The 25,079-nt window shown below is 39.2% G+C and overlaps 1 protein-coding gene across 6 annotated transcripts in view; it reads right to left on the minus strand.

Moving 5' to 3' along the window:
* dennd1a (DENN/MADD domain containing 1A) overlaps positions 1-25,079 on the minus strand; it is a 348,715-nt gene that overhangs the window by 198,169 nt on the left and 125,467 nt on the right. The gene's annotated exons all lie outside the window — the stretch shown is intronic.

Below are 25,079 nucleotides of genomic sequence, written 5' to 3' on the forward strand. Positions count from 1 at the left end.
GTGCATGTTTAGACCCTCAAAACTGGCGTTGTTTTCTTGGCGAACAGCGCTTAGCCACGCCTACAGCAATTCGCGAAAACTCACAAACTTCGTGTTGTGACATCATGAAGGCCGAAACCCTCCTCTGAGCAAATATGAGGTAGGTCCAGTTAACGTGTTTGGAGAAAAACGTAGAAGAAAATTCGTAAGAAAAAAAATTGCCACTAGGTGGCGCTATCAGTTAGATGAAATGTAAGTTAGTAGATGTCTTTAGAGCTGGACTCTCATCAAATGTGTGAAATTTTGAGAAGATAGGATCATCTCGGTCAAGTTAATGCAGCTTTTATTGTCACGAAAAATCTTTAGATTTTGCGTCACCGTAGCGGCCACGCCCTTTGGCGAAAAGTTACAATATTCGGTGTGGGGCATCATCAACATCTTAAGGCTTTTCTGACCAATTTTCAACTGGATCCCTTCAACGAGCTCAGCACAGTAGCTAAAAACGTAAAGTATGACATTTATTGTAACCACTAGGTGGCGCTATATGTATGACTGAATTTTGTCATATAGATGTTTTCAGGCCGTGACTATTACGTTGCCTGAGAAGTTTGAGATTTTTTGGAGCTTGTACATGGGAGTTATTCAGCATTTGCTCTTTCTGGAAAAATGAAATTTTAAAGGCAATATTTGATGCCCCGCCCCCGTCATATAGTATTTCGAAAAGGCAAGACTTTTTGCCCAACTGTTCTCTTAGGTCTTGAGATGATAAATGCCAAGTTTGAAGTCAATGGGATGAAAAATGTTTGCATAGGGGAAAAAAGCATGACCACAGTGAATGTGCCAAAATAGGCCAAAGTTGGACATTAAAAAATTCATAGCTCACTTCCTGTACATTTTAGCTACATGGTCCCAATAGACTTTTTTTTGCGTCTCGGGGTGCTACACGTGCCTGCCAATTTTCGTTGCTCTAGCTCAAACGTGCCGGGCTTGGTTTTTATTTTTCTATGCTAGGGGGCGCTATAGAGTCGCGTTGTTATGACGACTTCATAATATCAAATTTTTCGCCGGACCTGAGGAGTGTGCAAAGTTCGGTGAGTTTTCGTGAATGTTTAGGTACTCAAAAATGCGATCGTTTACGGAGAAAAAGAATAATAATAATAATAATAACTAGAGCTGCGAGCAGCTATAAAGGGCCCTCGCAGCCCGGGCCACGTTGGAGTCCTTGCACGTTGGGGTACTTGCACGTTAGGGTACTGGCATATTGGAAGCAAAATTTCTTTGAAAATGGCATAATAAACGTTTACATGTAGAATATTTTTTTTGCCAGTGTGTGTCAAGCTCAACGGGTTTTGGTGATTGTTAAGACCTGCAAAAATCAGCGTCCTTTTTTATTTTTAGGCAATGAGTTGCCCTGATTGGTATTTTTTGTAAAAGTGTATATATACATCATCGCTCGTTGTACTCATTGCACAATGTTACTTTTATTGTCCAAAGGGGCAATCAAAAATTAATAAAACAAAATGGAAACGTACATACCGTTTGGATCGGTGTGAAGCCAGTGAACAATTTGAGTGGTGGAAACTAAAAGAATATTCATAAATGACTTCGTTATCACACTTAGAATGAGTTTACATTTTTTTGTACAAAATACCGTATGTGGGGTATTTTTTTTTCATGCCTCAAGGGCTAGGTGGCGCTGCATTTATAACTGAATGTTGTCATAGAGATACCTTCAGGCCTTGATTATAAGCATACATGTCAAGCGTGGGATTTTTTTTGGAGCATGTACCGTGGAGTTATTAAGCATATCCTTCATTCACGATATTGCTTTTAATGTCCATAGAGGCTATCAAAAATAAATAAAAATATATATATGTTTGGATAAGTCTGATGCCAGTGAACATTTTGAGTGGTGGAAACTAAAAGAATATTCATAAATGACTTAGTTATCACACTTAGAATGAGTGTACATTTTTTGTACAAAATACCGTATGTGGGGTATTTTTTTTTCATGCCTCAAGGGCTAGGTGGCGCTGCATATATAACTGAATGTTGTCATAGAGATAACTTCAGGCCTTGACGATAAACATACATGTCAAGTTTGGGATTTTTTGGAGCATGTACCGGGGAGTTATCAAGCATATCCTTTTTCATTGCGAAACACAAATTTTGATGCCCCGCCTTCATCATATAGTATTTCGAAAGGTCAAGATTTTTCCCCCTGTCGTTGGCTCACGTCTTGACATGGTCCAGGTCAAGTCTTAACTCAGTCAGATGAAACGTGTAGGAGAAGTGGGCAAAAGTCTGCCCCCTGTGAATGTGCAAAAATAGTCAAAAATGGGACATTCAAAAATTCGTAGCTAACTTCCTGTTCATTTTAGCATATGGGTCCAAGAGACTTTTTTGTAGGTCTTGGGCTCCCTCATACACCTAAAAATATTCGTCGTTCTTGCTTAAACGTACAACCGGGGCTGCTTCGTTAAAAACTTCTCGGGGGCGCTATTGAGTCATTTTTGTAAAAATAGCACAATCAACAATAAAATATTGCTCATTTTACCAGGCCAGATGTGCGTGCCAAGTTTCATGAGTTTCTGTGCATGTTTAGACCCTCAAAACTGGCGTTGTTTTCTTGGCGAACAGCGCTTAGCCACACCCACAGCAATTCGCGAAAACTCACAAACTTCGTGTTGTGACATCATGAAGGCCGAAACCCTCATCTGAGCAAATATGAGGTAGGTCCAGTTAACGTGTTTGGAGAAAAACGTAGAAGAAAATTCGTAATAAAAAAAATTGCCACTAGGTGGCGCTATCAGTTAGATGAAATATAAGTCAGTAGATGTCTTTAGGGCTGGACTCTCATCAAATGTGTGAAATTTTGAGAAGATAGGATCATCTCGGTCAAGTTAATGCAGCTTTTATTTTCACGAAAAATCTTCAGACTTTGCGTCACCGTAGCGGCCACGCCCTTTGGCGAAAAGTTACAATATTCGGTGTGGGGCATGATCAACATCTTAAGGCTTTTCTGACCAATTTTCAAATGGATCCCTTCAACAAGCTTAGCACAGTAGCTAAAAACGTAAAGTATGACATTTATTGTAACCACTAGGTGGCGCTATATGTATAACTGAATTTTATCATCTAGATGTTTTCAGGCCGTGACTATTACGTTGCCTGAGAAGTTTGAGATTTTTTGGAGCTTGAACATGGGAGTTATTAAGCATTTGCTCTTTCTGGACAAATGAAATTTTAAAGGCAATATTTGATGCCCCGCCCCCGTCATATAGTATTTCAAAAAGGCAAGATGTTTTGCCCAGTTGTTCTCTCAGGTCTTGAGATGATAAATGCCAAGTTTGAAGTCAATTGGATGAAAAATGTTTGCAAAGGGGGAAAAAGCATGACCACAGTGAATGTGCCAAAATCGGCCAAAATTGGACATTAAAAAATTCATAGCTCACTTCCTGTACATTTTAGCTACATGGTCCCAATAGACTTTTTTGTGCGTCTCGGGGTGCTACACGTGCCTGCCAATTTTTGTTGCACTAGCTCAAACGTGCCGGGCTTGGTTTTTATTTTTCTACGCTAGGGGGCGCTATCGAGTCGCATTGTTATGACGACTTAATAATATCAAATTTTTCGCCGGGCCTGAGGAGTGTGCAAAGTTCGGTGAGTTTTCGTGAATGTTTAGGTACCCAAAATCGCGATCGTTTGCGGAGAATAAAGAAGAATAATAATAATAATAATAATAATAATAATAATAATAATAATAATAATAATAATAATAATAATAATAATAATAATTTTTACAAAAACAATAGGGACCTCGCAGCGGTCGCTGCTCGGGCCCTAATAATAATAATAATTCGAACGAAAAACAATAGGGACCTCGCAGCGGTCGCTGCTCGGGCCCTAATAATAATTTTTACAAAAACAATAGGGACCTCGCAGCGGTCGCTGCTCGGGCCCTAATAATAATAATAATAATTTTTACAAAAACAATAGGGACCTCGCAGCGGTCGCTGCTCGGGCCCTAATAACTAGAGCTGCGAGCAGCAATAAAGGGCCCTCGCAGCCCGGGCCACGTTGGAGTCCTTGCACGTTGGGGTACTTGCACGTTAGGGTACTGGCACGTTGGGGTACTGGCATATTGGAAGCAAAATTTCTTTGAAAATGGCATAATAAACGTTTACATGTAGAATATTTTTTTTGCCAGTGTGTGTCAAGCTCAACGGGTTTTGGGGATTGTTAAGACCTGCAAAAATCAGCGTCCTTTTTTATTTTTAGGCAATGAGTTGCCCTGATTGGTATTTTTTGTAAAAGTGTATATATACATCATCGCTCGTTGTACTCATTGCACAATGTTACTTTTATTGTCCAAAGGGGCAATCAAAAATGAATAAAACAAAATGGAAACGTACATACGTTTGGATCGGTGTGAAGCCAGTGAACAATTTGAGTGGTGGAAACTAAAAGAATATTCATAAATGACTTAGTCATCACACTTAGAATGAGTTTAAATTTTATGTACAAAATACCGTATGTGGGTTTTTTTTTTTATATAAGCCTCAAGGGCTAGGTGGCGCTGTATTTATAACTGAATGTTGTCATCGAGATACCTTCAGGCCTTGATTATAAGCATACATGTCAAGTGTGGGATTTTTTTTGGAGCATGTACCGTGGAGTTATTCACGATATTGCTTTTAATGTCCACAGAGGCTATCATAAATAAATAAAAATATATATACGTTTGGATCGGTGTGAAGCCAGTGAACAATTTGAGTGGTGGAAACTAAAAGAATATTCATAAATGACTTAGTTATAACACTTAGAATAAGTTTACATTTTTTGTACAAAATACCGTATGTGTTTTTTTTTTATATATATTATGCCTCAAGGGCTAGGTGGCGCTGTATTTATAACTGAATGTTGTCATAGAAATACCTTCAGGTCAAGATTATAAGCATACATGTCAAGTGTGGGATTTTTTTTGGAGCATGTACCGTGGAGTTATTATGCATATCCTTCATTCACGATATTGCTTTTAATGTCCACAGAGGCTATCAAAAATAAATAAAAATATATATATGTTTGGATAAGTCTGATGCCAGTGAACATTTTGAGTGGTGGAAACTAAAAGAATATTCATAAATGACTTAGTTATCACACTTAGAATGAGTTTACATTTTTTGTACAAAATACCGTATGTGGGGTATTTTTTTTTATGCCTCAAGGGCTAGGTGACGCGGCATATATAACTGAATGTTGTCATAGAGATAGCTTCAGGCCTTGACGATAAACATACATGTCAAGTTTGGGATTTTTTGGAGCATGTACCGGGGAGTTATTAAGCATATCCTTTTTCAGTGCGAAACACAAATTTTGATGCCCCGCCCTCATCATATAGTATTTCGAAAAGGCAAGATTTTTCCCCCTGTAGTTGGCTCAGGTCTTGACATGGTCCAGGTCAAGTCTTAACTCAGTCAGATGAAACGTGTAGGAGAAGTGGGCAAAAGTCTGCCCCCTGTGAATGTGCAAAAATCGTCAAAAATGGGACAGTCAAAAATTCGTAGCTCACTTCCTGTTCATTTTAGCATATGGGTCCAGGAGACTTTTTTTGTAGGTCTTGGGCTCCCTCATACACCTAAAAATTTTCGTAGATCTTGCTTAAACGTACAACCGGGGCTGCTTCATTAAAAATTCCTAGGGGGCGCTATTGAGTCATTTTTGTAAAAATAGCACAATCAACAATGAAATATTGTTCATTTTACCAGGCCAGATGTGTGTGCCAAGTTTCATGAGTTTCTGCGCATGTTTAGACCCTCAAAACTGGCGTTGTTTTCTTGGCGAACAGTGCTTAGCCACGCCCACAGCGATTCGCGAAAATTCACAAACTTCGTGTTGTGACATCATGAAAGCCGAATCCCTCATCTGAGCAAATATGAGGTAGGTCCAGTTAACGTGTTTGGAGAAAAACGTAGAAGAAAATTCGTAATAAAAAAAATTGCCACTAGGTGGCGCTATCAGTTAGATGAAATGTAAGTTAGTAGATGTCTTTAGAGCTGGACTCTCATCAAATGTGTGAAATTTTGAGAAGATAGGATCATCTCGGTCAAGTTAATGCAGCTTTTATTGTCACGAAAAATCTTCAGACTTTGCGTCACCGTAGCGGCCACGCCCTTTGGCGAAAAGTTACAATATTCGGTGTGGGGCATCATCAACATCTTAAGGCTTTTCTGACCAATTTTCAACTGGATCCCTTCAACGAGCTCAGCACAGTAGCTAAAAACGTAAAGTATGACATTTATTGTAACCACTCGGTGGCGCTATATGTATAACTGAATTCTGTCATATAGATGTTTTCAGGCCGTGACTATTACGTTGCCTGAGAAGTTTGAGATTTTTTGGAGCTTGTACATGGGAGTTATTCAGCATTTGCTCTTTCTGGAAAAATGAAATTTTAAAGGCAATATTTGATGCCCCGCCCCCGTCATATAGTATTTCGAAAAGGCAAGTCTTTTTGCCCAACTGTTCTCTTAGGTCTTGAGATGATAAATGCCAAGTTTGAAGTCAATGGGATGAAAAATGTTTGCATAGGGGGAAAAAGCATGACCACAGTGAATGTGCCAAAATAGGCCAAAGTTGGACATTAAAAAATTCATAGCTCACTTCCTGTACATTTTAGCTACATGGTCCCAATAGACTTTTTTGTGCATCTCGGGGTGCTACACGTGCCTGCCAATTTTCGTTGCTCTAGCTCAAACGTGCCGGGCTTGGTTTTTATTTTTCTATGCTAGGGGGCGGTATAGAGTCGCGTTGTTATAACGACTTCATAATATCAAATTTTTCGCCGGACCTGAGGAGTGTGCAAAGTTCGGTGAGTTTTCGTGAATATTTAGGTACCCAAAATCGCGATTGTTTGCGGAGAATAAAGAAGAACTAGAGCTGCGAGCAGCTATAAAGGGCCCTCGCAGCCCGGGCCACGTTGGAGTCCTTGCACGTTGGGGTACTTGCACGTTAGGGTACTGGCACGTTGGGGTACTGGCATATTGGAAGCAAAATTTCTTTGAAAATGGCATAATAAACATTTACATGTAGAATATTTTTTTTGCCAGTGTGTGTCAAGCTCAACGGGTTTTGGTGATTGTTATGACCTGCAAAAATCAGCGTCCTTTTTTATTTTTAGGCAATGAGTTGCCCTGATTGGTATTTTTTGTAAAAGTGTATATATACATCATCGCTCGTTGTACTCATTGCACAATGTTACTTTTATTGTCCAAAGGGGCAATCAAAAATGAATAAAACAAAATGGAAACGTACATACGTTTGGATCGGTGTGAAGCCAGTGAACAATTTGAGTGGTGGAAACTAAAAGAATATTCAGAAATGACTTAGTCATCACACTTAGAATGAGTTTGCATTTTTTTGTACAAAATACCGTATGTGGGTTTTTTTTTTTATATAAGCCTCAAGGGCTAGGTGGCGCTGTATTTATAACTGAATGTTGTCATCGAGATACCTTCAGGCCTTGATTATAAGCATACATGTCAAGTGTGGGATTTTTTTGGGAGCATGTACCGTGGAGTTATTAAGCATATCCTTCATTCACGATATTGCTTTTAATGTCCACAGAGGCTATCAAAAATAAATAAAAATATATATATGTTTGGATAAGTCTGATGCCAGTGAACATTTTGAGTGGTGGAAACTAAAAGAATATTCATAAATGACTTAGTTATCACACTTAGAATGAGTTTACATTTTTTGTACAAAATACCGTATGTGGGGTATTTTTTTTTTATGCCTCAAGGGCTAGGTGGCGCTGCATATATAACTGAATGTTGTCATAGAGATAGCTTCAGGCCTTGACGATAAACATACATGTCAAGTTTGGGATTTTTTGGAGCATGTACCGGGGAGTTATTAAGCATATCCTTTTTCAGTGCGAAACACAAATTTTGATGCCCCGCCTTCATCATATAGTATTTCGAAAGGTCAAGATTTTTCCCCCTGTCGTTGGCTCAGGTCTTGACATGGTCCAGGTCAAGTCTTAACTCAGTCAGATGAAACGTGTAGGAGAAGTGGGCAAAAGTCTGCCCCCTGTGAATGTGCAAAAATTGTCAAAAATGGGACATTCAAAAATTCGTAGCTCACTTCCTGTTCATTTTAGCATATGGGTACAAGAGACTTTTTTGTAGGTCTTGGGCTCCCTCATACACCTAAAAATATTCGTCGTTCTTGCTTAAACGTACAACCGGGGCTGCTTCGTTAAAAACTTCTAGGGGGCGCTATTGAGTCATTTTTGTAAAAATAGCACAATCAACAATAAAATATTGCTCATTTTACCAGGCCAGATGTGTGTGCCAAGTTTCATGAGTTTCTGTGCATGTTTAGACCCTCAAAACTGGCGTTGTTTTCTTGGCGAACAGCGCTTAGCCACACCCACAGCAATTCGCGAAAACTCACAAACTTCGTGTTGTGACATCATGAAGGCCGAAACCCTCATCTGAGCAAATATGAGGTAGGTCCAGTTAACGTGTTTGGAGAAAAACGTAGAAGAAAATTCGTAATAAAAAAAATTGCCACTAGGTGGCGCTATCAGTTAGATGAAATATAAGTCAGTAGATGTCTTTAGGGCTGGACTCTCATCAAATGTGTGAAATTTTGAGAAGATAGGATCATCTCGGTCAAGTTAATGCAGCTTTTATTTTCACGAAAAATCTTCAGACTTTGCGTCACCGTAGCGGCCACGCCCTTTGGCGAAAAGTTACAATATTCGGTGTGGGGCATGATCAACATCTTAAGGCTTTTCTGACCAATTTTCAAATGGATCCCTTCAACAAGCTCAGCACAGTAGCTAAAAACGTAAAGTATGACATTTATTGTAACCACTAGGTGGCGCTATATGTATAACTGAATTTTATCATATCGATGTTCTCAGGCCGTGACTATTACGTTGCCTGAGAAGTTTGAGATTTTTTGGAGCTTAAACATGGGAGTTATTAAGCATTTGCTCTTTCTGGACAAATGAAATTTTAAAGGCAATATTTGATGCCCCGCCCCCGTCATATAGTATTTCAAAAAGGCAAGATGTTTTGCCCAGTTGTTCTCTCAGGTCTTGAGATGATAAATGCCAAGTTTGAAGTCAATTGGATGAAAAATGTTTGCAAAGGGGGAAAAAGCATGACCACAGTGAATGTGCCAAAATAGGCCAAAATTGGACATTAAAAAATTCATAGCTCACTTCCTGTACATTTTAGCTACATGGTCCCAATAGACTTTTTTGTGCGTCTCGGGGTGCTAGACGTGCCTGCCAATTTTTGTTGCTCTAGCTCAAACGTGCCGGGCTTGGTTTTTATTTTTCTACGCTAGGGGGCGCTATCGAGTCGCATTGTTATGACGACTTAATAATATCAAATTTTTCGCCGGGCCTGAGGAGTGTGCAAAGTTCGGTGAGTTTTCGTGAATGTTTAGGTACCCAAAATCGCGATCGTTTGCGGAGAATAAAGAAGAAGAAGAATAATAATAATAATAATAATAATAATAATAATAATAATAATAATAATAATTTTTACAAAAACAATAGGGACCTCGCAGCGGTCGCTGCTCGGGCCCTAATAATAATAACTAGAGCTGCGAGCAGCTATAAAGGGCCCTCGCAGCCCGGGCCACGTTGGAGTCCTTGCACGTTGGGGTACTTGCACGTTGGGGTACTTGCACGTTAGGGTACTGGCACGTTGGGGTACTGGCATATTGGAAGCAAAATTTCTTTGAAAATGGCATAATAAACGTTTACATGTAGAATATTTTTTTTGCCAGTGTGTGTCAAGCTCAACGGGTTTTGGTGATTGTTAAGACCTGCAAAAATCAGCGTCCTTTTTTATTTTTAGGCAATGAGTTGCCCTGATTGGTATTTTTTGTAAAAGTGTATATATACATCATCGCTCGTTGTACTCATTGCACAATGTTACTTTTATTGTCCAAAGGGGCAATCAAAAATGAATAAAACAAAATGAAACGTACATACGTTTGGATCGGTGTGAAGCCAGTGAACAATTTGAGTGGTGGAAACTAAAATAATATTCATAAATGACTTAGTCATCACACTTAGAATGAGTTTACATTTTTTTGTACAAAATACCGTATGTGGGTTTTTTTTTTTTATATAAGCCTCAAGGGCTAGGTGGCGCTGTATTTATAACTGAATGTTGTCATCGAGATACCTTCAGGCCTTGATTATAAGCATACATGTCAAGTGTGGGATTTTTTTTGGAGCATGTACCGTGGAGTTATTAAGCATATCCTTCATTCACGATATTGCTTTTAATGTCCATAGAGGCTATCAAAAATAAATAAAAATATATATATGTTTGGATAAGTCTGATGCCAGTGAACATTTTGAGTGGTGGAAACTAAAAAAATATTCATAAATGACTTAGTTATCACACTTAGAATGAGTGTACATTTTTTGTACAAAATACCGTATGTGGGGTATTTTTTTTTCATGCCTCAAGGGCTAGGTGGCGCTGCATATATAACTGAATGTTGTCATAGAGATAACTTCAGGCCTTGACGATAAACATACATGTCAAGTTTGGGATTTTTTGGAGCATGTACCGGGGAGTTATCAAGCATATCCTTTTTCATTGTGAAACACAAATTTTGATGCCCCGCCCTCATCATATAGTATTTCGAAAAGTCAAAATTTTTCCCCCTGTCGTTGGCTCAGGTCTTGACATGGTCCAGGCCAAGTCTTAACTCAGTCGGATGAAACGTGTAGGAGAGGTGGGCAAAAGTCTGCCCCCTGTGAATGTGCAAAAATCGTCAAAAATGGGACATTCAAAAATTCGTAGCTCACTTCCTGTTCATTTTAGCATATGGGTCCAAGAGACTTTTTTGTAGGTCTTGGGCTCCCTCATACACCTAAAAATATTCATCATTCTTGCTTAAACGTACAACCGGGGCTGCTTCGTTAAAAACCTCTAGGGGGCGCTATTGAGTCATTTTTGTAAAAATAGCACAATCAACAATAAAATATTGCTCATTTTACCAGGCCAGATGTGTGTGCCAAGTTTCATGAGTTTCTGTGCATGTTTAGACCCTCAAAACTGGCGTTATTTTCTTGGCGAACAGCGCTTAGCCACACCCACAGCAATTCGCGAAAACTCACAAACTTCGTGTTGTGACATCATGAAGGCCGAAACCCTCATCTGAGCAAATATGAGGTAGGTCCAGTTAACGTGTTTGGAGAAAAACGTAGAAGAAAATTCGTAAGAAAAAAAATTGCCACTAGGTGGCGCTATCAGTTAGATGAAATATAAGTCAGTAGATGTCTTTAGGGCTGGACTCTCATCAAATGTGTGAAATTTTGAGAAGATAGGATCATCTCGGTCAAGTTAATGCAGCTTTTATTTTCACGAAAAATCTTCAGACTTTGCGTCCCCGTAGCGGCCACGCCCTTTGGCGAAAAGTTACAATATTCGGTGTGGGGCATGATCAACATCTTAAGGCTTTTCTGACCAATTTTCAAATGGATCCCTTCAACAAGCTCAGCACAGTAGCTAAAAACGTAAAGTATGACATTTATTGTAACCGCTAGGTGGCGCTATATGTATAACTGAATTTTATCATATAGATGTTTTCAGGCCGTGACTATTACGTTGCCTGAGAAGTTTGAGATTTTTTGGAGCTTGAACATGGGAGTTATTAAGCATTTGCTCTTTCTGGACAAATGACATTTTAAAGGCAATATTTGATGCCCCGCCCCCGTCATATAGTATTTCAAAAAGGCAAGATGTTTTGCCCAGTTGTTCTCTCAGGTCTTGAGATGATAAATGCCAAGTTTGAAGTCAATTGGATGAAAAATGTTTGCAAAGGGGGAAAAAGCATGACCACAGTGAATGTGCCAAAATAGGCCAAAATTGGACATTAAAAAATTCATAGCTCACTTCCTGTACATTTTAGCTACATGGTCCCAATAGACTTTTTTGTGCATCTCGGGGTGCTACACGTGCCTGCCAATTTTTGTTGCTCTAGCTCAAACGTGCCGGGCTTGGTTTTTATTTTTCTACGCTAGGGGGCGCTATCGAGTCGCATTGTTATGACGACTTAATAATATCAAATTTTTCGCCGGGCCTGAGGAGTGTGCAAAGTTCGGTGAGTTTTCGTGAATGTTTAGGTACCCAAAATCGCGATCGTTTGCGGAGAATAAAGAAGAAGAAGAAGAAGAAGAAGAAGAAGAAGAAGAATAATAATAATAATAATAATTTTTACAAAAACAATAGGGACCTCGCAGCGGTCGCTGCTCGGGCCCTAATAATAATAATAATAATTTTTACAAAAACAATAGGGACCTCGCAGCGGTCGCTGCTCGGGCCCTAATAACTAGAGCTGCGAGCAGCAATAAAGGGCCCTCGCAGCCCGGGCCACGTTGGAGTCCTTGCACGTTGGGGTACTTGCACGTTAGGGTACTGGCACGTTGGGGTACTGGCATATTGGAAGCAAAATTTCTTTGAAAATGGCATAATAAACGTTTACATGTAGAATATTTTTTTTGCCAGTGTGTGTCAAGCTCAACGGGTTTTGGGGATTGTTAAGACCTGCAAAAATCAGCGTCCTTTTTTATTTTTAGGCAATGAGTTGCCCTGATTGGTATTTTTTGTAAAAGTGTATATATACATCATCGCTCGTTGTACTCATTGCACAATGTTACTTTTATTGTCCAAAGGGGCAATCAAAAATGAATAAAACAAAATGGAAACGTACATACGTTTGGATCGGTGTGAAGCCAGTGAACAATTTGAGTGGTGGAAACTAAAAGAATATTCATAAATGACTTAGTCATCACACTTAGAATGAGTTTACATTTTTTGTACAAAATACCGTATGTGGTTTTTTTTTTTTATATAAGCCTCAAGGGCTAGGTGGCGCTGTATTTACAACTGAATGTTGTCATCGAGATACCTTCAGGCCTTGATTATAAGCATACATGTCAAGTGTGGGATTTTTTTTGGAGCATGTACCGTGGAGTTATTCACGATATTGCTTTTAATGTCCACAGAGGCTATCAAAAATAAATAAAAATATATATACGTTTGGATCGGTGTGAAGCCAGTGAACAATTTGAGTGGTGGAAACTAAAAGAATATTCATAAATGACTTAGTTATAACACTTAGAATAAGTTTACATTTTTTGTACAAAATACCGTATGTGTTTTTTTTTTTTTATATATTATGCCTCAAGGGCTAGGTGGCGCTGTATTTATAACTGAATGTTGTCATAGAAATACCTTCAGGTCTTGATTATAAGCATACATGTCAAGTGTGGGATTTTTTTTGGAGCATGTACCGTGGAGTTATTATGCATATCCTTCATTCACGATATTGCTTTTAATGTCCACAGAGGCTATCAAAAATAAATAAAAATATATATATGTTTGGATAAGTCTGATGCCAGTGAACATTTTGAGTGGTGGAAACTAAAAGAATATTCATAAATGACTTAGTTATCACACTTAGAATGAGTTTACATTTTTTGTACAAAATACCGTATGTGGGGTATTTTTTTTTATGCCTCAAGGGCTAGGTGACGCTGCATATATAACTGAATGTTGTCATAGAGATAGCTTCAGGCCTTGACGATAAACATACATGTCAAGTTTGGGATTTTTTGGAGCATGTACCGGGGAGTTATTAAGCATATCCTTTTTCAGTGCGAAACACAAATTTTGATGCCCCGCCTTCATCATATAGTATTTCGAAAAGGCAAGATTTTTCCCCCTGTCGTTGGCTCAGGTCTTGACATGGTCCAGGTCAAGTCTTAACTCAGTCAGATGAAACGTGTAGGAGAAGTGGGCAAAAGTCTGCCCCCTGTGAATGTGCAAAAATCGTCAAAAATGGGACATTCAAAAATTCGTAGCTCACTTCCTGTTCATTTTAGCATATGGGTCCAGGAGACTTTTTTGTAGGTCTTGGGCTCCCTCATACACCTAAAAATTTTCGTAGATCTTGCTTAAACGTACAACCGGGGCTGCTTCATTAAAAATTCCTAGGGGGCGCTATTGAGTCATTTTTGTAAAAATAGCACAATCAACAATGAAATATTGTTCATTTTACCAGGCCAGATGTGTGTGCCAAGTTTCATGAGTTTCTGCGCATGTTTAGACCCTCAAAACTGGCGTTGTTTTCTTGGCGAACAGTGCTTAGCCACGCCCACAGCGATTCGCGAAAATTCACAAACTTCGTGTTGTGACATCATGAAAGCCGAATCCCTCATCTGAGCAAATATGAGGTAGGTCCAGTTAACGTGTTTGGAGAAAAACGTAGAAGAAAATTCGTAAGAAAAAAAATTGCCACTAGGTGGCGCTATCAGTTAGATGAAATGTAAGTTCATAGATGTCTTTAGGGCTGGACTCTCATCAAATGTGTGAAATTTTGAGAAGATAGGATAATCTCGGTCAAGTTAATGCAGCTTTTATTGTCACGAAAAATCTTTAGACTTTGCGGCACCGTAGCGGCCACGCCCTTTGGTGAAAAGTTACAATATTCAGTGTGGGGCATGATCAACATCTTAAGGCTTTTCTGACCAATTTTCAAATGGATCCCTTCAACAAGCTCAGCACAGTAGCTAAAAACGTAAAGTATGACATTTATTGTAACCACTAGGTGGCGCTATATGTATAACTGAATTTTATCATATAGATGTTTTCAGGCCGTGACTATTACGTTGCCTGAGAAGTTTGAGATTTTTTGGAGCTTGTACATGGGAGTTATTCAGCATTTGCTCTTTCTGGACAAATGAAATTTTAAAGGCAATATTTGACGCCCCGCCCCCGTCATATAGTATTTCGAAAAAGCAAGACTTTTTGCCCAGCTGTTCTCTTAGGTCTTGAGATGATAAATGCCAAGTTTGAAGTCAATGGGATGAAAAATGTTTGCATAGGGGGAAAAAGCATGACCACAGTGAATGTGCCAAAATAGGCCAAAATTGGACATTAAAAAATTCATAGCTCACTTCCTGTACATTTTAGCTACATGGTCCCAATAGACTTTTTTTGTGCGTCTCGGGGTGCTACACGTGCCTGCCAATTTTTGTTGCTCTAGCTCAAACGTGCCGGGCTTGGTTTTTATTTTTCTACGCTAGGGGGCGCTATCGAGTCGCATTGTTATGACGACTTAATAATATCAAATTTTTCGCCGGGCCTGAGGAGTGTGCAAAGTTCGGTGAGTTTTCGTGAATGTTTAGGTACCCAAAATCGCGATTGTTTGCGGAGAATAAAGAAGAAGAAGAAGAAGAATAACTAGAGCTGCGAGCAGCTATAAAGGGCCCTCGCAGCCCGGGCCACGTTGGAGTCCTTGCACGTTGGGGTACTTGCACGTTAGGGTACTGGCACGTTGGGGTACTGGCATATTGGAAGCAAAATTTCTTTGAAAATGGCATAATAAACGTTTACATGTAGAATATTTTTTTTGCCAGTGTGTGTCAAGCTCAACGGGTTTTGGTGATTGTTAAGACCTGCAAAAATCAGCGTCCTTTTTTATTTTTAGGCAATGAGTTGCCCTGATTGGTATTTTTTGTAAAAGTGTATATATACATCATCGCTCGTTGTACTCAATGCACAATGTTACTTTTATTGTCCAAAGGGGCAATCAAAAATGAATAAAACAAAATGGAAACGTACATACGTTTGGATCGGTGTGAAGCCAGTGAACAATTTGAGTGGTGGAAACTAAAAGAATATTCAGAAATGACTTAGTCATCACACTTAGAATGAGTTTACATTTTTTTGTACAAAATACCGTATGTGTTGTTTTTTTTTATATAAGCCTCAAGGGCTAGGTGGCGCTGTATTTATAACTGAATGTTGTCATCGAGATACCTTCAGGCCTTGATTATAAGCATACATGTCAAGTGTGGGATTTTTTTTGGAGCATGTACCGTGGAGTTATTAAGCATATCCTTCATTCACGATATTGCTTTTAATGTCCACAGAGGCGATCAAAAATAAATAAAAATATATATATGTTTGGATAAGTCTGATGCCAGTGAACATTTTGAGTGGTGGAAACTAAAAGAATATTCATAAATGACTTAGTTATCACACTTAGAATGAGTTTACATTTTTTGTACAAAATACCGTATGTGGGGTATTTTTTTTTTATGCCTCAAGGGCTAGGTGGCGCTGCATATATAACTGAATGTTGTCATAGAGATAGCTTCAGGCCTTGACGATAAACATACATGTCAAGTTTGGGATTTTTTGGAGCATGTACCGGGGAGTTATTAAGCATATCCTTTTTCAGTGCGAAACACAAATTTTGATGCCCCGCCTTCATCATATAGTATTTCGAAAGGTCAAGATTTTTCCCCCTGTCGTTGGCTCAGGTCTTGACATGGTCCAGGTCAAGTCTTAACTCAGTCAGATGAAACGTGTAGGAGAAGTGGGCAAAAGTCTGCCCCCTGTGAATGTGCAAAAATTGTCAAAAATGGGACATTCAAAAATTCGTAGCTCACTTCCTGTTCATTTTAGCATAAGGGTCCAAGAGACTTTTTTGTAGGTCTTGGGCTCCCTCATACACCTAAAAATATTCGTCGTTCTTGCTTAAACGTACAACCGGGGCTGCTTCGTTAAAAACTTCTAGGGGGCGCTATTGAGTCATTTTTGTAAAAATAGCACAATCAACAATAAAATATTGCTCATTTTACCAGGCCAGGTGTGTGTGCCAAGTTTCATGAGTTTCTGTGCATGTTTAGACCCTCAAAACTGGTGTTGTTTTCTTGGCGAACAGCGCTTAGCCACACCCACAGCAATTCGCGAAAACTCACAAACTTCGTGTTGTGACATCATGAAGGCCGAAACCCTCATCTGAGCAAATATGAGGTAGGTCCAGTTAACGTGTTTGGAGAAAAACGTAGAAGAAAATTCGTAATAAAAAAAATTGCCACTAGGTGGCGCTATCAGTTAGATGAAATATAAGTCAGTAGATGTCTTTAGGTCTGGACTCTCATCAAATGTGTGAAATTTTGAAAAGATAGGATCATCTCGGTCAAGTTAATGCAGCTTTTATTTTCACGAAAAATCTTCAGACTTTGCGTCACCGTAGCGGCCACGCCCTTTGGCGAAAAGTTACAATATTCGGTGTGGGGCATGATTAACATCTTAAGGCTTTTCTGACCAATTTTCAAATGGATCCCTTCAACAAGCTCAGCACAGTAGCTAAAAACGTAAAGTATGACATTTATTGTAACCACTAGGTGGCGCTATATGTATAACTGAATTTTATCATATAGATGTTTTCAGGCCGTGACTATTACGTTGCCTGAGAAGTTTGAGATTTTTTGGAGCTTGAACATGGGAGTTATTAAGCATTTGCTCTTTCTGGATAAATGAAATTTTAAAGGCAATATTTGATGCCCCGCCCCCGTCATATAGTATTTCAAAAAGGCAAGATGTTTTGCCCAGTTTTTCTCTCAGGTCTTGAGATGATAAATGCCAAGTTTGAAGTCAATTGGATGAAAAATGTTTGCAAAGGGGGAAAAAGCATGACCACAGTGAATGTGCCAAAATAGGCCAAAATTGGACATAAAAAAATTCATAGCTCACTTCCTGTACATTTTAGCTACATGGTCCCAATAGACTTTTTTGTGCGTCTCGGGGTGCTACACGTGCCTGCCAATTTTTGTTGCTCTAGCTCAAACGTGCCGGGCTTGGGTTTTATTTTTCTACGCTAGGGGGCGCTATCGAGTCGCATTGTTATGACGACTTAATAATATCAAATTTTTCGCCGGGCCTGAGGAGTGTGCAAAGTTCAGTGAGTTTTCGTGAATGTTTAGGTACCCAAAATCGCGATCGTTTGCGGAGAATAAAGAATAATAATAATAACTAGAGCTGCGAGCAGCTATAAAGGGCCCTCGCAGCCCGGGCCACGTTGGGGTCCTTGCACGTTGGGGTACTTGCACGTTGGGGTACTGGCACATTCGGGTACTGACATATTGGAAGCAAAATTTCTTTGAAAATGGCATAATAAACGTTTACATGTAGAATATTTTTTTGCCAGTGTGTGTATCAAGCTCAACGGGTTTTGGTGATTGTTAAGACCTGCAAAAATCAGCGTCCTTTTTTATTTTTAGGCAATGAGTTGCCCTGATTGGTATTTTTTTGTAAAAGTGTATATACACATCATCGCTCGTTGTACTCATTGCACAATGTTACTTTTATTGTCCAAAGGGGCAATCAAAAATGAATAAAACGAAATGGAAACGTACATACGTTTGGATCGGTGTGAAGCCAGTGAACAATTTGAGTGGTGGAAACTAAAAGAATATTCATAAATGACTTAGTTATCACACTTAGAATGAGTGTACATTTTTTGTACAAAATACCGTATGTGGGGTATTTTTTTTTATTTTTTATATAAGCCAGCCATAGCCAGGGCTAGGTGGCACTGTATTTATAACTGAATGTTGTCATAGAGATACCTTCAGGCCTTGATTATAAGCATACATGTCAAGTGTGGGATTTTTTTTGGAGCATGTACCGTGGAGTTATTAAGCATATCCTTCATTCACGATATTGCTTTTAATGTCCATAGAGGCTATCAAAAATAAATAAAAATATATATATGTTTGGATAAGTCTGATGCCAGTGAACAATTTGAGTGGTGGAAACTAAAAGAATATTCATAAATGACTTAGTTATCACACTTAGAATGAGTGTACATTTTTTGTACAAAATACCGTATGTGGGGTATTTTTTTTTTATGCCTCAAGGGCTAGGTGGCGCTGCATATATAACTGAATGTTGTCGTAGAGATAGCTTCAGGCCTTGACGATAAACATACATGTCAAGTTTGGGATTTTTTGGAGCATGTACCGGGGAGTTATTAAGCATATCCTTTTTCAGTGCGAAACACAAATTTTGATGCCCCGCCTTCATCATATAGTATTTCGAAGGGTCAAGATTTTTCCCCCTGTCGTTGGCTCAGGTCTTGCCATGGTCCAGGTCAAGTCTTAACTCAGTCAGATGAAACGTGTAGGAGAAGTGGGCAAAAGTCTGCGCCCTGTGAATGTGCAAAAATTGTCAAAAATGGGACATTCAAAAATTCGTAGCTCACTTCCTGTACATTTTAGCTACATGGTCCCAATAGACTTTTTTGTGCGTCTCGGGGTGCTACACGTGCCTGCCAATTTTTGTTGCTCTAGCTCAAACGTGCCGGGCTTGGGTTTTATTTTTCTACGCTAGGGGGCGCTATCGAGTCGCATTGTTATGACGACTTAATAATATCAAATTTTTCGCCGGGCCTGAGGAGTGTGCAAAGTTCAGTGAGTTTTCGTGAATGTTTAGGTACCCAAAATCGCGATCGTTTGCGGAGAATAAAGAATAATAATAATAACTAGAGCTGCGAGCAGCTATAAAGGGCCCTCGCAGCCCGGGCCACGTTGGGGTCCTTGCACGTTGGGGTACTTGCACGTTGGGGTACTGGCACATTCGGGTACTGACATATTGGAAGCAAAATTTCTTTGAAAATGGCATAATAAACGTTTACATGTAGAATATTTTTTTGCCAGTGTGTGTATCAAGCTCAACGGGTTTTGGTGATTGTTAAGACCTGCAAAAATCAGCGTCCTTTTTTATTTTTAGGCAATGAGTTGCCCTGATTGGTATTTTTTTGTAAAAGTGTATATACACATCATCGCTCGTTGTACTCATTGCACAATGTTACTTTTATTGTCCAAAGGGGCAATCAAAAATGAATAAAACGAAATGGAAACGTACATACGTTTGGATCGGTGTGAAGCCAGTGAACAATTTGAGTGGTGGAAACTAAAAGAATATTCATAAATGACTTAGTTATCACACTTAGAATGAGTGTACATTTTTTGTACAAAATACCGTATGTGGGGTATTTTTTTTTATTTTTTATATAAGCCAGCCATAGCCAGGGCTAGGTGGCACTGTATTTATAACTGAATGTTGTCATAGAGATACCTTCAGGCCTTGATTATAAGCATACATGTCAAGTGTGGGATTTTTTTTGGAGCATGTACCGTGGAGTTATTAAGCATATCCTTCATTCACGATATTGCTTTTAATGTCCATAGAGGCTATCAAAAATAAATAAAAATATATATATGTTTGGATAAGTCTGATGCCAGTGAACAATTTGAGTGGTGGAAACTAAAAGAATATTCATAAATGACTTAGTTATCACACTTAGAATGAGTGTACATTTTTTGTACAAAATACCGTATGTGGGGTATTTTTTTTTTATGCCTCAAGGGCTAGGTGGCGCTGCATATATAACTGAATGTTGTCGTAGAGATAGCTTCAGGCCTTGACGATAAACATACATGTCAAGTTTGGGATTTTTTGGAGCATGTACCGGGGAGTTATTAAGCATATCCTTTTTCAGTGCGAAACACAAATTTTGATGCCCCGCCTTCATCATATAGTATTTCGAAGGGTCAAGATTTTTCCCCCTGTCGTTGGCTCAGGTCTTGCCATGGTCCAGGTCAAGTCTTAACTCAGTCAGATGAAACGTGTAGGAGAAGTGGGCAAAAGTCTGCGCCCTGTGAATGTGCAAAAATTGTCAAAAATGGGACATTCAAAAATTCGTAGCTCACTTCCTGTTCATTTTAGCATATGGGTCCAAGAGACTTTTTTGTAGGTCTTGGGCTCCCTCATACACCTAAAAATATTCGTCGTTCTTGCTTAAACGTACAACCGGGGCTGCTTCGTTAAAAACTTCTAGGGGGCGCTATTGAGTCATTTTTGTAAAAATAGCACAATCAACAATAAAATATTGCTCATTTTACCAGGCCAGATGTGTGTGCCAAGTTTCATGAGTTTCTGTGCATGTTTAGACCCTCAAAACTGGCGTTGTTGGAGGGTTTCAAGATGGCGGAGTGAGCAGACGTGCGTTGGGTAGCTCCCCCGAGTCGGTTATGAAAAATTGCTTGAAACACGAAACTCGACAACCAAAAGGCTAAAAATGAACAAAAATTCAAGAAAGCAAAAGAACTAGAACAAAGAGGAGGAAAAATACGAAATGGAACCCGAACAAGAAGAAGACGTCGTCGAAGAAAACGTTAGCAAGCGAATGGAAATGGCTAACTTCACGGAGGAACTTAAGGCAGGGCTTTTCGCCATTAAAGAAGAAATAAAGGAACTCAGAAGGGAGTTTCGAGAAGATCTAGCCACATTCCGAGGAGAGATGAAAAAGGAAATCAATTCGACACGCGAAGAAATGGACCGCAAATGCTCCGAAAACAAGAGGGAGCTTCAGGCCCAAGCAGCTAATATGGAGGCAGCACAGGCCCGTATAGCTGAACTAGAAGAGTGGCAAGCGGATTCGGGCTCGGCGATATCGGCGATGATGGAGCGGTCGCACCAACTTCAAGAAAAGCTAACTGATCTGGAAAGCAGAGCGCGGAGGAACAATCTCCGTATTTACGGGGTCCCGGAGGACGCCGAAAATGACTCTGATTCGGTTGGCGACTACGTGGCGCGGCTGCTCAAAACTGCACTCGACTTACCGGAAAGCATGGAGCTCCATATACAGCGTTGCCATCGAGCACTGACGAGAAAGCCCGGCCCTGAAGCGACTCCAAGGTCCATTGTAGCAAACTTTCTACAATTCGACACTAAGGAATTGATCTTACAAAAAGTGTGGGGCAAGGAAAGGAAGACGATAAAGATAGGCGATAAACAAGTATTTTTCGATCATGATTATGCGACGGAAGTCCTCCAGAAAAGAAAGACCTACGCGAATATCAAGAGGAGATTGAAACAACAAGGAATACGGTTTCAGACACCGCTCGCAAAAATGAGGATCCACTGGGAAGATGGCGTGAAAACATACGAGGATGCTAAAGACGCAGTGCGGGATATGAGAGCGAGAGGATACGAGGTCGAGGAGCCGGAGGAGAAAGGCACAACACAGGCGCCGCGTCGCAAGAACGACACGGCCCGAGATGCTGCGGGAACAGAGTGGCGGCGAGCTGGCGGCGGGAAGCAACGAGTGGAGACGACACGTCGATTGAAAGACAAACTACAACAATTTAGGAGAAAATAAGACTTTCCCTAAACAGAATCAAAGGTACACGGGTGGAATGACTACAAATCGGGTAAAGTGCTATTACCATTTTTTTGGTTTTGTCTTTAAGTGAAAATAGAACGTTTCAAATGTATATGTTGTTATGAGTAAAATATTGTTGTGAATTTAATTGCCTGGGGCAAATTCAACCGACAGGGGGAGAGAGAGGCTAATTATATGTCTAGACTTAAGGATAGTGTTAGGTCTAGGGAGAGGCCCTCAAGCCAGAGGACTTCCTCTCCATACAGTTATTGGGGCACTGGGATAAATATAAAACAGCCCCAGGAAGGGAAACCCCCCCAGTTTTTGTTTTTGATTTTTTCTGTTCAAATTGAGTTGTGGGTAGATATTTGTTTTGTTTATTGTTGTTGGGGAGCACACGTGAGAAGGATTCAAAAAGATGAAAATGGATAATAGTATCAAGATAATATCGCTAAATGTGAATGGCTTGAGTACGCCAGCAAAGAGAGGGAAAGTCATGGCGAAATTGAAGAAAGAAAAAGCACAAATTGTAATGTTACAAGAGACACATTTGTCTAAACTAGAACATGAAAAATTGAGTAAGTTTGGCTATAAAAATTTATTCTATAGCACGTATAAAGGAGGCCGCAAGAGAGGAGTAATAACTTTGTTGGCAAACTCAACCCATTTTGAACTGGAAAAGGAAGTCAAAGATAAGGAGGGAAGGTTTGTCATTGTGAAAGGAAGAGTGGGGAATGAAAAAATTACATTAGCTAACATATATGCACCTCCTGAAAGTGATAAGCTTTTTTTTAAGCATCTATTCGATACCATTGCAATGGAATCAGAAGGAATTATAATTTGTGGGGGAGACATAAATGTAGCTCTATGTCATAGAAACGATTCAACAAGTCTAAAAAGGAATAGAAAGCAATTGTCAAGATATGTTAATATGTCATTGGGAGAGACGGGTCTGATGGATGTGTGGAGATACATGCATCCACTAGAGAGGGAATATACACATTATTCCGCTGCACACAAAGTTCATGCAAGGATAGATTACTTCTTTATGAGCGTAGGAGAGTGTCATCTTGTGGAAGAATGTAACATAGGAGCCGCAGTATTGTCTGACCACAATCCAATGTTTCTAAAAATTAAACTGAACAATAGAAGAAGAAATACAATATGGCGACTGAATACAAGCTTAATTAATAATGAACAGAAAAAGGCAGCGATTAAAGAGGATATAATGGCATACGTGGCAGAAAATGACAATGGGGAAGTGGACCCAACAATACTTTGGGATGCAATGAAAGTAGTCATTAGAGGTAAATTAATTGCAGAGGTGGCGCGAATAAAAAAGGAAAAATTGGAATCATATAGAAAATATATTAAGACACTCAGGGAACTTGAGAAAAAACTTGAAAATCAGAAAGATGAGAATGTTTATGAGGAGATAAAAAAGATGAAAACCAAAATAAACACTTTACTGTCTGAGGAAGTGGAAAAAAAGAATAAATTTGTCAAACAGAATTACTACGAAGTGGGACCGAGAGCTACTAAATTATTAGCAAGACGCATGAGAAAACAACAAGCTATAAATAGTATTTATAAAATAAGAGACCCGCACACAAAGGAATTATGTCGCTCACCAGAGCGGATTGAGAAGGTATTTCAGGAATACTATGGAAATCTTTATGGTCAAACCATTTCAGTGGGATTAGATGAGATGGAGGAATTTCTGAAAACAGTGGAACTACCTTCGATTGGCCCTTCACAAAATAGAAAATTAACAACCAAAATAACAGAAGAGGAGGTGAAAAATGCAATTACGAAATTGAAGAACAACAAGAGTCCGGGGAGTGATGGGTACAGCGCAGAATGGTATAAAGCATTCAGGGAAGAACTAACACCTTTACTTGTGTCAGCATTCAACTGGACACTTGAAGAGAATAAAATACCACCCTCCTGGAATGAGGCAATAATTTCTGTACTGCCAAAACCTGGCAAAGATAAAGAACAATGCGGAAATTATAGACCTATCTCACTATTAAATGTAGACTACAAAATATATACATCTATTATTTCAGACAGGTTGAACAAATTTGTGACGGAACTAATAGATGAGGACCAGACAGGATTTATGAAAAACAGACAAGCTCAAGATAACATCAGGAAAACGCTACATGTATTAGATCAGGCTCATCATGATAAACAGGACACCTTATTAATTAGTGTAGATGCCGAAAAAGCTTTTGATTCAGTAAATTGGAACTTTCTATATAAAGTAATGAGAAAATTTGGCTTTGACGATAAGTCGGTGCAATGTATTAGAACACTCTATCATCGACCTAATGCCAGAATTAAAATAAATGGTAACTTGACAGACAGAATATACCTACAAAGATCAACTAGACAGGGATGCTGTCTTTCTCCCACTTTGTTTGCTCTCTTCATTGAACCACTAGCACAAGCAGTTCGACAAAGTGAGGAAATTACTGGTGTAACAATAAATAATATAGAAAATAAGATTGGGCTTTTTGCAGATGACATTATAGCATTTCTCAGACATCCAGAGCAATCCTTACCTGCACTAATGAGGCTATTTGAGATATATGGTCACCTATCTGGATATAAAATTAATATATCAAAAACTCAGGTACTTACATTGAACTACACTCCATCAAAGCCTATTCAAGACATATATAAGTTTAACTGGAATCAAGAGAAGATTAAATATTTGGGGGTCTATATCACCAAAAACTGGAACAATTTATATAAGGTAAATTATGATATTATTAATAAGGATATTCAAGAGGATATAAAGAGGTGGTCTACTTTAACAATGGACTTTAGTGCACGGATTGAAGCAATCAGAATGAACATGCTGCCTAGGCTTCTTTATTTATTCCAATCCTTGCCAATAGAGATCCCACAAACACAGTTTGTGAATTGGGATAGGACAATATCAAGATTTATATGGGGAGGTAAACATCCCAGAGTGAAATATGTAACCCTTCAACTACCCAAAGAACAAGGAGGTATGGGTC

Source organism: Festucalex cinctus, chromosome 15 (assembly GCF_051991245.1).
Source record: "Festucalex cinctus isolate MCC-2025b chromosome 15, RoL_Fcin_1.0, whole genome shotgun sequence".
NCBI classification, from domain to species: Eukaryota; Metazoa; Chordata; class Actinopteri; order Syngnathiformes; family Syngnathidae; genus Festucalex; species Festucalex cinctus.